This window comes from Lepisosteus platostomus, chromosome 5 (genome assembly GCF_059453375.1).
Source record: "Lepisosteus platostomus isolate fLepPlt1 chromosome 5, fLepPlt1.hap1, whole genome shotgun sequence".
Lineage (NCBI taxonomy): Eukaryota > Metazoa > Chordata > Actinopteri > Semionotiformes > Lepisosteidae > Lepisosteus > Lepisosteus platostomus.
Window position 1 is genome coordinate 47335978 of NC_142615.1, and position 10000 is coordinate 47345977.

Below are 10000 nucleotides of genomic sequence, written 5' to 3' on the forward strand. Positions count from 1 at the left end.
GATCAGGAACAGTTTTACAAGTCCGCAAAGGATCGAGGAAAGGTTTATCGCCAGCTGAAAAGAGACACAGCGCTTCGGCTGTGGAGACTTGTTCGGCTGGCGTTTGGAGAGTCGCGTTTTTCAGAATTGTATTGAGATCGTTTTCCACAGAGCTCAGATGTCAAAGCACAGCAGCAGCTCTCCACAGCGATCCTCTATAGCGCCCTTTCTCCCGCAGCTCCGTCCTCATTGGAAGGAAGCAAAAGTGAAAGGCTGAAGTGAAATAGAGCGGGGACGAAGGCAGTGAAGAGAGAGAACGTGGGAAGAAGAGAAAAACGCAAGGGAAAAAAAGCAGCGTCGTTAAAGAGGTGACGGAGCTGTCCTCTCAATAAGAAGGGTGCCAGCGAGCCTTGCTCTGGCTTACGGCCACACCCCCTTGAGCACACCTGATCTCGGAAGCTAAACAGGGATGGGCCTGGTTAGTACTTGGATGGGAGACCGCCTGGGAATACCAGGTGCTGTAAGCTTTTAAGCGCAGGAGGCGCCCTATCCCCGCTCGCTTGCTCGTTCCCCTGTTCACACGTGCAGTGCGGCTTGTCCGTCTGTTTATTTGTCAGCTTTGGCGAGACACGGGTGCTTGTGTATTAGCGTGAGCGTTTTTTATTCTGATCAGGAACAGTTTTACAAGTCCGCAAAGGATCGAGGAAAGGTTTATCGCCAGCTGAAAAGAGACACAGCGCTTTGGCTGTGGAGACTTGTTCGGCTGGCGTTCGGAGAGTCGCGTTTTTCAGAATTGTATTGAGATCGTTTTCCACAGAGCTCAGATGTCAAAGCACAGCAGCAGCTCTCCACAGCGATCATCTATAGCGCCCTTTCTCCCGCAGCTCCGTCCTCATTGGAAGGAAGCAAGAGTGAAAGGCTGAAGTGAAATAGAGCGGGGACGAAGGCAGTGAAGAGAGAGAACGTGGGAAGAAGAGAAAAACGCAAGGGAAAAAAAGCAGCGTCGTAAAAGAGGTGACGGAGCTGTCCTCTCAATAAGAAGGGTGCCAGCGAGCCTTGATCTCGCTTACGGCCACACCCCCTTGAGCACGCCTGATCTCATCTGATCTCGGAAGCTAAACAGGGATGGGCCTGGTTAGTACTTGGATGGGAGACCGCCTGGGAATACCAGGTGCTGTAAGCTTTTAAGCGCAGGAGGCGCCCTATCCCCGCTCGCTCGCTCATTCCCCTGTTCACACGTGCAGTGCGGCTTGTCCGTCTGTTTATTTGTCAGCTTTGGCGAGACACGGGTGCTTGTGTATTAGCGTGAGCGTTTTTTATTCTGATCAGGAACAGTTTTACAAGTCCGCAAAGGATCGAAGAAAGGTTTATCGCCAGCTGAAAAGAGACACAGCGCTTCGGCTGTGGAGACTTGTTCGGCTGGCGTTCGGAGAGTCGCGTTTTTCAGAATTGTATTGAGATCGTTTTCCACAGAGCTCAGATGTCAAAGCACAGCAGCAGCTCTCCACAGCGATCCTCTATAGCGCCCTTTCTCCCGCAGCTCCGTCCTCATTGGAAGGAAGCAAGAGTGAAAGGCTGAAGTGAAATAGAGCAGGGACGAAGGCAGTGAAGAGAGACAACGTGGGAAGAAGAGAAAAACGCAAGAGAAAAAAAGCAGCGTCGTAAAAGAGGTGACGGAGCTGTCCTCTCAATAAGAAGGGTGCCAGCGAGCCTTGCTCTCGCTTACGGCCACACCCCCTTGAGCACGCCTGATCTTGTCTGATCTCGGAAGCTAAACAGGGATGGGCCTGGTTAGTACTTGGATGGGAGACCGCCTGGGAATACCAGGTGCTGTAAGCTTTTAAGCGCAGGAGGCGCCCTATCCCCGCTCGCTCGCTCATTCCCCTGTTCACACGTGCAGTGCGGCTTGTCCGTCTGTTTATTTGTCAGCTTTGGCGAGACACGGGTGCTTGTGTATTAGCGTGAGCGTTTTTTATTCTGATCAGGAACAGTTTTACAAGTCCGCAAAGGATCGAAGAAAGGTTTATCGCCAGCTGAAAAGAGACACAGCGCTTCGGCTGTGGAGACTTGTTCGGCTGGCGTTCGGAGAGTCGCGTTTTTCAGAATTGTATTGAGATCGTTTTCCACAGAACTCAGATGTCAAAGCACAGCAGCAGCTCTCCACAGCGATCCTCTATAGCGCCCTTTCTCCCGCAGCTCCGTCCTCATTGGAAGGAAGCAAGAGTGAAAGGCTGAAGTGAAATAGAGCGGGGACGAAGGCAGTGAAGAGAGAGAACGTGGGAAGAAGAGAAAAACGCAAGGGAAAAAAAGCAGCGTCGTAAAAGAGGTGACGGAGCTGTCCTCTCAATAAGAAGGGTGCCAGCGAGCCTTGCTCTCGCTTACGGCCACACCACCTTGAGCATGCCTGATCTCGTCTGATCTCGGAAGCTAAACAGGGATGGGCCTGGTTAGTACTTGGATGGGAGACCGCCTGGGAATACCAGGTGCTGTAAGCTTTTAAGCGCAGGAGGCGCCCTATCCCCGCTCGCTCGCTCATTCCCCTGTTCACACGTGCAGTGCGGCTTGTCCGTCTCTTTATTTGTCAGCTTTGGCGAGACACGGGTGCTTGTGTATTAGCGTGAGCGTTTTTTATTCTGATCAGGAACAGTTTTACAAGTCCGCAAAGGATCGAGGAAAGGTTTATCGCCAGCTGAAAAGAGACACAGCGCTTCGGCTGTGGAGACTTGTTCGGCTGGCGTTCGGAGAGTCGCGTTTTTCAGAATTGTATTAAGATCGTTTTCCACAGAGCTCAGATGTCAAAGCACAGCAGCAGCTCTCCACAGCGATCCTCTATAGCGCCCTTTCTCCCGCAGCTCCGTCCTCATTGGAAGGAAGCAAGAGTGAAAGGCTGAAGTGAAATAGAGCGGGGACGAAGGCAGTGAAGAGAGAGAACGTGGGAAGAAGAGAAAAACGCAAGGGAAAAAAAGCAGCGTCGTAAAAGAGGTGACGGAGCTGTCCTCTCAATAAGAAGGGTGCCAGCGAGCCTTGCTCTCGCTTACGGCCACACCCCCTTGAGCACGCCTGATCTCATCTGATCTCGGAAGCTAAACAGGGATGGGCCTGGTTAGTACTTGGATGGGAGACCGCCTGGGAATACCAGGTGCTGTAAGCTTTTAAGCGCAGGAGGCGCCCTATCCCCGCTCGCTCGCTCATTCCCCTGTTCACACGTGCAGTGCGGCTTGTCCGTCTGTTTATTTGTCAGCTTTGGCGAGACACGGGTGCTTGTGTATTAGCGTGAGCGTTTTTTATTCTGATCAGGAACAGTTTAACAAGTCCGCAAAGGATCGAGGAAAGGTTTATCGCCAGCTGAAAAGAGACACAGCGCTTCGGCTGTGGAGACTTGTTCGGCTGGCGTTCGGAGAGTCGCGTTTTTCAGAATTGTATTGAGATCGTTTTCCACAGAGCTCAGATGTCAAAGCACAGCAGCAGCTCTCCACAGCGATCCTCTATAGCGCCCTTTCTCCCGCAGCTCCGTCCTCATTGGAAGGAAGCAAGAGTGAAAGGCTGAAGTGAAATAGAGCGGGGACGAAGGCAGTGAAGAGAGAGAACGTGGGAAGAAGAGAAAAACGCAAGGGAAAAAAGCAGCGTCGTAAAAGAGGTGACGGAGCTGTCCTCTCAATAAGAAGGGTGCCAGCGAACCTTGCTCTTGCTTACGGCCACACCCCCTTGAGCACGCCTGATCTCGTCTGATCTCGGAAGCTAAACAGGGATGGGCCTGGTTAGTACTTGGATGGGAGACCGCCTGGGAATACCAGGTGCTGTAAGCTTTTAAGCGCAGGAGGCGCCCTATCCCCGCTCGCTCGCTCATTCCCCTGTTCACACGTGCAGTGCGGCTTGTCCGTCTGTTTATTTGTCAGCTTTGGCGAGACACGGGTGCTTGTGTATTAGCGTGAGCGTTTTTTATTCTGATCAGGAACAGTTTTACAAGTCCGCAAAGGATCGAGGAAAGGTTTATCGCCAGCTGAAAAGAGACACAGCGCTTCGGCTGTGGAGACTTGTTCGGCTGGCGTTCGGAGAGTCGCGTTTTTCAGAATTGTATTGAGATCGTTTTCCACAGAGCTCAGATGTCAAAGCACAGCAGCAGCTCTCCCCAGCGATCCTCTATAGCGCCCTTTCTCCCGCAGCTCCGTCCTCATTGGAAGGAAGCAAGAGTGAAAGGCTGAAGTGAAATAGAGCGGGGACGAAGGCAGTGAAGAGAGAGAACGTGGGAAGAAGAGAAAAACGCAAGGGAAAAAAAGCAGCGTCGTAAAAGAGGTGACGGAGCTGTCCTCTCAATAAGAAGGGTGCCAGCGAGCCTTGCTCTCACTTACGGCCACACCCCCTTGAGCACGCCTGATCTCGTCTGATCTCGGAAGCTAAACAGGGATGGGCCTGGTTAGTACTTGGATGGGAGACCGCCTGGGAATACCAGGTGCTGTAAGCTTTTAAGCGCAGGAGGCGCCCTATCCCCGCTCGCTCGCTCATTCCCCTGTTCACACGTGCAGTGCGGCTTGTCCGTCTGTTTATTTGTCAGCGTTGGCGAGACACGGGTGCTTGTGTATTAGCGTGAGCGTTTTTTATTCTGATCAGGAACAGTTTTACAAGTCCGCAAAGGATCGAGGAAAGGTTTATCGCCAGCTGAAAAGAGACACAGCGCTTTGGCTGTGGAGACATGTTCGGCTGGCGTTCGGAGAGTCGCGTTTTTCAGAATTGTATTGAGATCGTTTTCCACAGAGCTCAGATGTCAAAGCACAGCAGCAGCTCTCCACAGCGATCCTCTATAGCGCCCTTTCTCCCGCAGCTCCGTCCTCATTGGAAGGAAGCAAGAGTGAAAGGCTGAAGTGAAATAGAGCGGGGACGAAGGCAGTGAAGAGAGAGAACGTGGGAAGAAGAGAAAAACGCAAGGGAAAAAAAGCAGCATCGTAAAAGAGGTGACGGAGCTGTCCTCTCAATAAGAAGGGTGCCAGCGAGCCTTGCTCTCGCTTACGGCCACACCCCCTTGAGCACGCCTGATCTCGTCTGATCTAGGAAGCTAAACAGGAATGGGCCTGGTTAGTACTTGGATGGGAGACCGCCTGGGAATACCAGATGCTGTAAGCTTTTAAGCGCAGGAGGCACCCTATCCCCGCTCGCTCGCTCATTCCCCTGTTCACACGTGCAGTGCGGCTTGTCCGTCTGTTTATTTGTCAGCTTTGGCGAGACACGGGTGCTTGTGTATTAGCGTGAGCGTTTTTTATTCTGATCAGGAACAGTTTTACAAGTCCGCAAAGGATCGAGGAAAGGTTTATCGCCAGCTGAAAAGAGACACAGCGCTTCGGCTGTGGAGACTTGTTCGGCTGGCGTTCGGAGAGTCGCGTTTTTCAGAATTGTATTGAGATCGTTTTCCACAGAGCTCAGATGTCAAAGCACAGCAGCAGCTCTCCACAGCGATCCTCTATAGCGCCCTTTCTCCCGCAGCTCCGTCCTCATTGGAAGGAAGCAAGAGTGAAAGGCTGAAGTGAAATAGAGCGGGGACGAAGGCAGTGAAGAGAGAGAACGTGGGAAGAAGAGAAAAACGCAAGGGAAAAAAAGCAGCGTCGTAAAAGAGGTGACGGAGCTGTCCTCTCAATAAGAAGGGTGCCAGCGAGCCTTGCTCTCGCTTACGGCCACACCCCCTTGACCACGCCTGATCTCATCTGATCTTGGAAGCTAAACAGGGATGGGCCTGGTTAGTACTTGTATGGGAGACTGCCTGGGAATACCAGGTGCTGTAAGCTTTTATGCGCAGGAGGCGCCCTATCCCCGCTCGCTCGCTCATTCCCCTGTTCACACGTGCAGTGCGGCTTGTCCGTCTGTTTATTTCTCAGCTTTGGCGAGACACGGGTGCTTGTGTATTAGCGTGAGCGTTTTTTATTCTGATCAGGAACAGCTTTACAAGTCCGCAAAGGATCGAGGAAAGGTTTATCGCCAACTGAAAAGAGACACAGCGCTTCGGCTGTGGAGACTTGTTCGGCTGGCGTTCGGAGAGTCGCGTTTTTCAGAATTGTATTGAGATCGTTTTCCACAGAGCTCAGATGTCAAAGCACAGCAGCAGCTCTCCACAGCGATCCTCTATAGCGCCCTTTCTCCCGCAGCTCCGTCCTCATTGGAAGGAAGCAAGAGTGAAAGGCTGAAGTGAAATAGAGCGGGGACGAAGGCAGTGAAGAGAGAGAACGTGGGAAGAAGAGAAAAACGCAAGAGAAAAAAAGCAGCGTCGTAAAAGAGGTGACGGAGCTGTCCTCTCAATAAGAAGGGTGCCAGCGAGCCTTGCTCTCGTTTACGGCCACACCCCCTTGAGCACGCCTGATCTCGTCTGATCTCGGAAGCTAAACAGGGATGGGCCTGGTTAGTACTTGGATGGGAGACCGAATGGGAATACCAGGTGCTGTAAGCTTTTAAGCGCAGGAGGCGCCCTATCCCCGCTCGCTCGCTCATTCCCCTGTTCACACGTGCAGTGCGGCTTGTCCGTCTGTTTATTTGTCAGCTTTGGCGAGACACGGGTGCTTGTGTATTAGCGTGAGCGTTTTTTATTCTGATCAGGAACAGTTTAACAAGTCCGCAAAGAATCGAAGAAAGGTTTATCGCCAGCTGAAAAGAGACACAGCGCTTCGGCTGTGGAGACTTGTTCGGCTGGCGTTCGGAGAGTCGCGTTTTTCAGAATTGTATTGAGATCGTTTTCCACAGAGCTCAGATGTCAAAGCACAGCAGCAGCTCTCCACAGCGATCCTCTATAGCGCCCTTTCTCCCGCAGCTCCGTCCTCATTGGAAGGAAGCAAGAGTGAAAGGCTGAAGTGAAATAGAGCAGGGACGAAGGCAGTGAAGAGAGAGAACGTGGGAAGAAGAGAAAAACGCAAGGGAAAAAAAGCAGCGTCGAAAAAGAGGTGACGGAGCTGTCCTCTCAATAAGAAGGGTGCCAGCGAACCTTGCTCTCGCTTACGGCCACACCCCCTTGAGCACGCCTGATCTCGTCTGATCTCGGAAGCTAAACAGGGATGGGCCTGGTTAGTACTTGGATGGGAGACCGCCTGGGAATACCAGGTGCTGTAAGCTTTTAAGCGCAGGAGGCGCCCTATCCCCGCTCGCTCGCTCATTCCCCTGTTCACACGTGCAGTGCGGCTTGTCCGTCTCTTTATTTGTCAGCTTTGGCGAGACACGGGTGCTTGTGTATTAGCGTGAGCGTTTTTTATTCTGATCAGGAACAGTTTTACAAGTCCGCAAAGGATCGAGGAAAGGTTTATCGCCAGCTGAAAAGAGACACAGCGCTTCGGCTGTGGAGACTTGTTCGGCTGGCGTTCGGAGAGTCGCGTTTCTCAGAATTGTATTGAGATCGTTTTCCTCAGAGCTCAGATGTCAAAGCACAGCAGCAGCTCTCCACAGCGATCCTCTATAGCGCCCTTTCTCCCGCAGCTCCGTCCTCATTGGAAGGAAGCAAGAGTGAAAGGCTGAAGTGAAATAGAGCGGGGATGAAGGCAGTGAAGAGAGAGAACGTGGGCAGAAGAGAAAAACGCAAGGGAAAAAAAGCAGCGTCGTAAAAGAGGTGACGGAGATGTCCTCTCAATAAGAAGGGTGCCAGCGAGCCTTGCTCTCGCTTATGGCCACACCCCCTTGAGCACGCCTGATCTCGTCTGATCTCGGAAGCTAAACAGGGATGGGCCTGGTTAGTACTTGGATGGGAGACCGCCTGGGAATACCAGGTGCTGTAAGCTTTTTAGCGCAGGAGGCGCCCTATCCCCGCTCGCTCGCTCATTCCCCTGTTCATACGTGCAGTGCGGCTTGTCCGTCTGTTTATTTGTCAGCTTTGGCGAGACACGGGTGCTTGTGTATTAGCGTGAGCGTTTTTTATTCTGATCAGGAACAGTTTAACAAGTCCGCAAAGGATCGAGGAAAGGTTTATCGCCAGCTGAAAAGAGACACAGCGCTTCGGCTGTGGAGACTTGTTCGGCTGGCGTTCGGAGAGTCGCGTTTTTCAGAATTGTATTGAGATCGTTTTCCACAGAGCTCAGATGTCAAAGCACAGCAGCAGCTCTCCACAGCGATCCTCTATAGCGCCCTTTCTCCCGCAGCTCCGTCCTCATTGGAAGGAAGCAAGAGTGAAAGGCTGAAGTGAAATAGAGCGGGGACGAAGGCAGTGAAGAGAGAGAACGTGGGAAGAAGAGAAAAACGCAAGGGAAAAAAAGCAGCGTCGTAAAAGAGGTGACGGAGCTGTCCTCTCAATAAGAAGGGTGCCAGCGAGCCTTGCTCTCGCTTACGGCCACACCCCCTTGAGCACGCCTGATCTCTTCTGATCTCGGAAGCTAAACAGGGATGGGCCTGGTTAGTACTTGGATGAGAGACCGCCTGGGAATACCAGGTGCTGTAAGCTTTTAAGCGCAGGAGGCGCCCTATCCCCGCTCGCTCGCTCATTCCCCTGTTCACACGTGCAGTGCGGCTTGTCCGTCTGTTTATTTGTCAGCGTTGGCGAGATGCGGGTGCTTGTGTATTAGCGTGAGCGTTTTTTATTCTGATCATGAACAGTTTAACAAGTCCGCAAAGGATCGAGGAAAGGTTTATCGCCAGCTGAAAAGAGACACAGCGCTTCGGCTGTGGAGACTTGTTCGGCTGGCGTTCGGAGGGTCGCGTTTTTCAGAATTGTATTGAGATCGTTTTCCACAGAGCTCAGATGTCAATGCACAGCAGCAGCTCTCCACAGCGATCCTCTATAGCGCCCTTTCTCCCGCAGCTCTGTCCTCATTGGAAGGAAGCAAGAGTGAAAGGCTGAAGTGAAATAGAGCGGGGACGAAGGCAGTGAAGAGAGAGAACGTGGGAAGAAGAGAAAAACGCAAGGGAAAAAGAGCAGCGTCGTAAAAGAGGTGACGGAGCTGTCCTCTCAATAAGAAGGGTGCCAGCGAGCCTTGCTCTCGCTTACGGCCACAACCCCTTGAGCACGCCTGATCTCGTCTGATCTCGGAAGCTAAACAGGGATGGGCCTGGTTAGTACTTGGATGGGAGACCGCCTGGGAATACCAGGTGCTGTAAGCTTTTAAGCGCAGGAGGCGCCCTATCCCCGCTCGCTCGCTCATTCCCCTGTTCACACGTGCAGTGCGGCTTGTCCGTCTGTTTATTTGTCAGCTTTGGCGAGACACGGGTGCTTGTGTATTAGCGTGAGCGTTTTTTATTCTGATCAGGAACAGTTTTACAAGTCCGCAAAGGATCGAGGAAAGGTTTATCGCCAGCTGAAAAGAGACACAGCGCTTCAGCTGTGGAGACTTGTTCGGCTGGCATTCGGAGAGTCGCGTTTTTCAGAATTGTATTGAGATCGTTTTCCACAGAGCTCAGATGTCAAAGCACAGCAGCAGCTCTCCACAGCGATCCTCTATAGCGCCCTTCCTCCCGCAGCTCCGTCCTCATTGGAAGGAAGCAAGAGTGAAAGGCTGAAGTGAAATAGAGCGGGGACGAAGGCAGTGAAGAGAGAGAACGTGGGAAGAAGAGAAAAACGCAAGGGAAAAAAAGCAGCGTCGTAAAAGAGGTGACGGAGCTGTCCTCTCAATAAGAAGGGTGACAGCGAGCCTTGCTCTCGCTTATGGCCACACCCCCTTGAGTACGCCTGATCTCGTCTGATCTCGGAAGCTAAACAGGGATGGGCCTGGTTAGTACTTGGATGGGAGACCGCCTGTGAATACCAGGTGCTGTAAGCTTTTAAGCGCAGGAGGCGCCCTATCCCCGCTCGCTCGCTCATTCCCCTGTTCACACGTGCAGTGCGGCTTGTCCATCTGTTTATTTGTCAGCTTTGGCGAGACACGGGTGCTAGTGTATTAGCGTGAGCGTTTTTTATTCTGATCATGAACAGTTTTACAAGTCCGCAAAGGATCGAGGAAAGGTTTATCGCCAGCTGAAAAGAGACACAGCGCTTCGGCTGTGGAGACTTGTTCGGCTGGCGTTCGGAGAGTCGCGTTTTTCAGAATTGTATTGAGATCGTTTTCCACAGAGCTCAGATGTCAAAGCACAG

At 52.2% G+C, this 10000-nt stretch overlaps 6 non-coding genes and 9 pseudogenes across 6 annotated transcripts; all 15 read left to right on the forward strand.

The window, feature by feature from the left end:
* The first annotated feature begins 397 nt into the window (after window positions 1-397).
* On the forward strand, window positions 398-506 carry LOC148667607 (5S ribosomal RNA; annotated as a pseudogene).
* Window positions 507-1043: 537 nt separating this feature from the next.
* On the forward strand, window positions 1044-1162 carry LOC148667608 (5S ribosomal RNA). Its single transcript, XR_015939087.1, has one exon. It is a non-coding gene; the product is annotated as a 5S ribosomal RNA (ribosomal RNA).
* Window positions 1163-1699: 537 nt separating this feature from the next.
* On the forward strand, window positions 1700-1818 carry LOC148667609 (5S ribosomal RNA; annotated as a pseudogene).
* A 537-nt stretch (window positions 1819-2355) lies between these two features.
* Window positions 2356-2474, forward strand: LOC148667610 (5S ribosomal RNA). Its single transcript, XR_015938062.1, has one exon. It is a non-coding gene; the product is annotated as a 5S ribosomal RNA (ribosomal RNA).
* A 537-nt stretch (window positions 2475-3011) lies between these two features.
* Window positions 3012-3130, forward strand: LOC148667611 (5S ribosomal RNA). The gene has a single exon (XR_015939088.1). It is a non-coding gene; the product is annotated as a 5S ribosomal RNA (ribosomal RNA).
* Window positions 3131-3666: 536 nt separating this feature from the next.
* On the forward strand, window positions 3667-3785 carry LOC148667612 (5S ribosomal RNA). Its single transcript, XR_015937412.1, has one exon. It is a non-coding gene; the product is annotated as a 5S ribosomal RNA (ribosomal RNA).
* Window positions 3786-4322: 537 nt separating this feature from the next.
* Window positions 4323-4441, forward strand: LOC148667613 (5S ribosomal RNA; annotated as a pseudogene).
* A 537-nt stretch (window positions 4442-4978) lies between these two features.
* LOC148667614 (5S ribosomal RNA) lies at window positions 4979-5097 on the forward strand (annotated as a pseudogene).
* A 537-nt stretch (window positions 5098-5634) lies between these two features.
* On the forward strand, window positions 5635-5753 carry LOC148667615 (5S ribosomal RNA; annotated as a pseudogene).
* A 537-nt stretch (window positions 5754-6290) lies between these two features.
* Window positions 6291-6409, forward strand: LOC148667616 (5S ribosomal RNA; annotated as a pseudogene).
* A 537-nt stretch (window positions 6410-6946) lies between these two features.
* LOC148667617 (5S ribosomal RNA) lies at window positions 6947-7065 on the forward strand. The gene has a single exon (XR_015937413.1). It is a non-coding gene; the product is annotated as a 5S ribosomal RNA (ribosomal RNA).
* A 537-nt stretch (window positions 7066-7602) lies between these two features.
* Window positions 7603-7721, forward strand: LOC148667618 (5S ribosomal RNA). The gene has a single exon (XR_015938208.1). It is a non-coding gene; the product is annotated as a 5S ribosomal RNA (ribosomal RNA).
* Window positions 7722-8258: 537 nt separating this feature from the next.
* LOC148667619 (5S ribosomal RNA) lies at window positions 8259-8377 on the forward strand (annotated as a pseudogene).
* Window positions 8378-8914: 537 nt separating this feature from the next.
* Window positions 8915-9033, forward strand: LOC148667620 (5S ribosomal RNA; annotated as a pseudogene).
* Window positions 9034-9570: 537 nt separating this feature from the next.
* On the forward strand, window positions 9571-9689 carry LOC148667621 (5S ribosomal RNA; annotated as a pseudogene).
* Window positions 9690-10000: the final 311 nt, after the last annotated feature.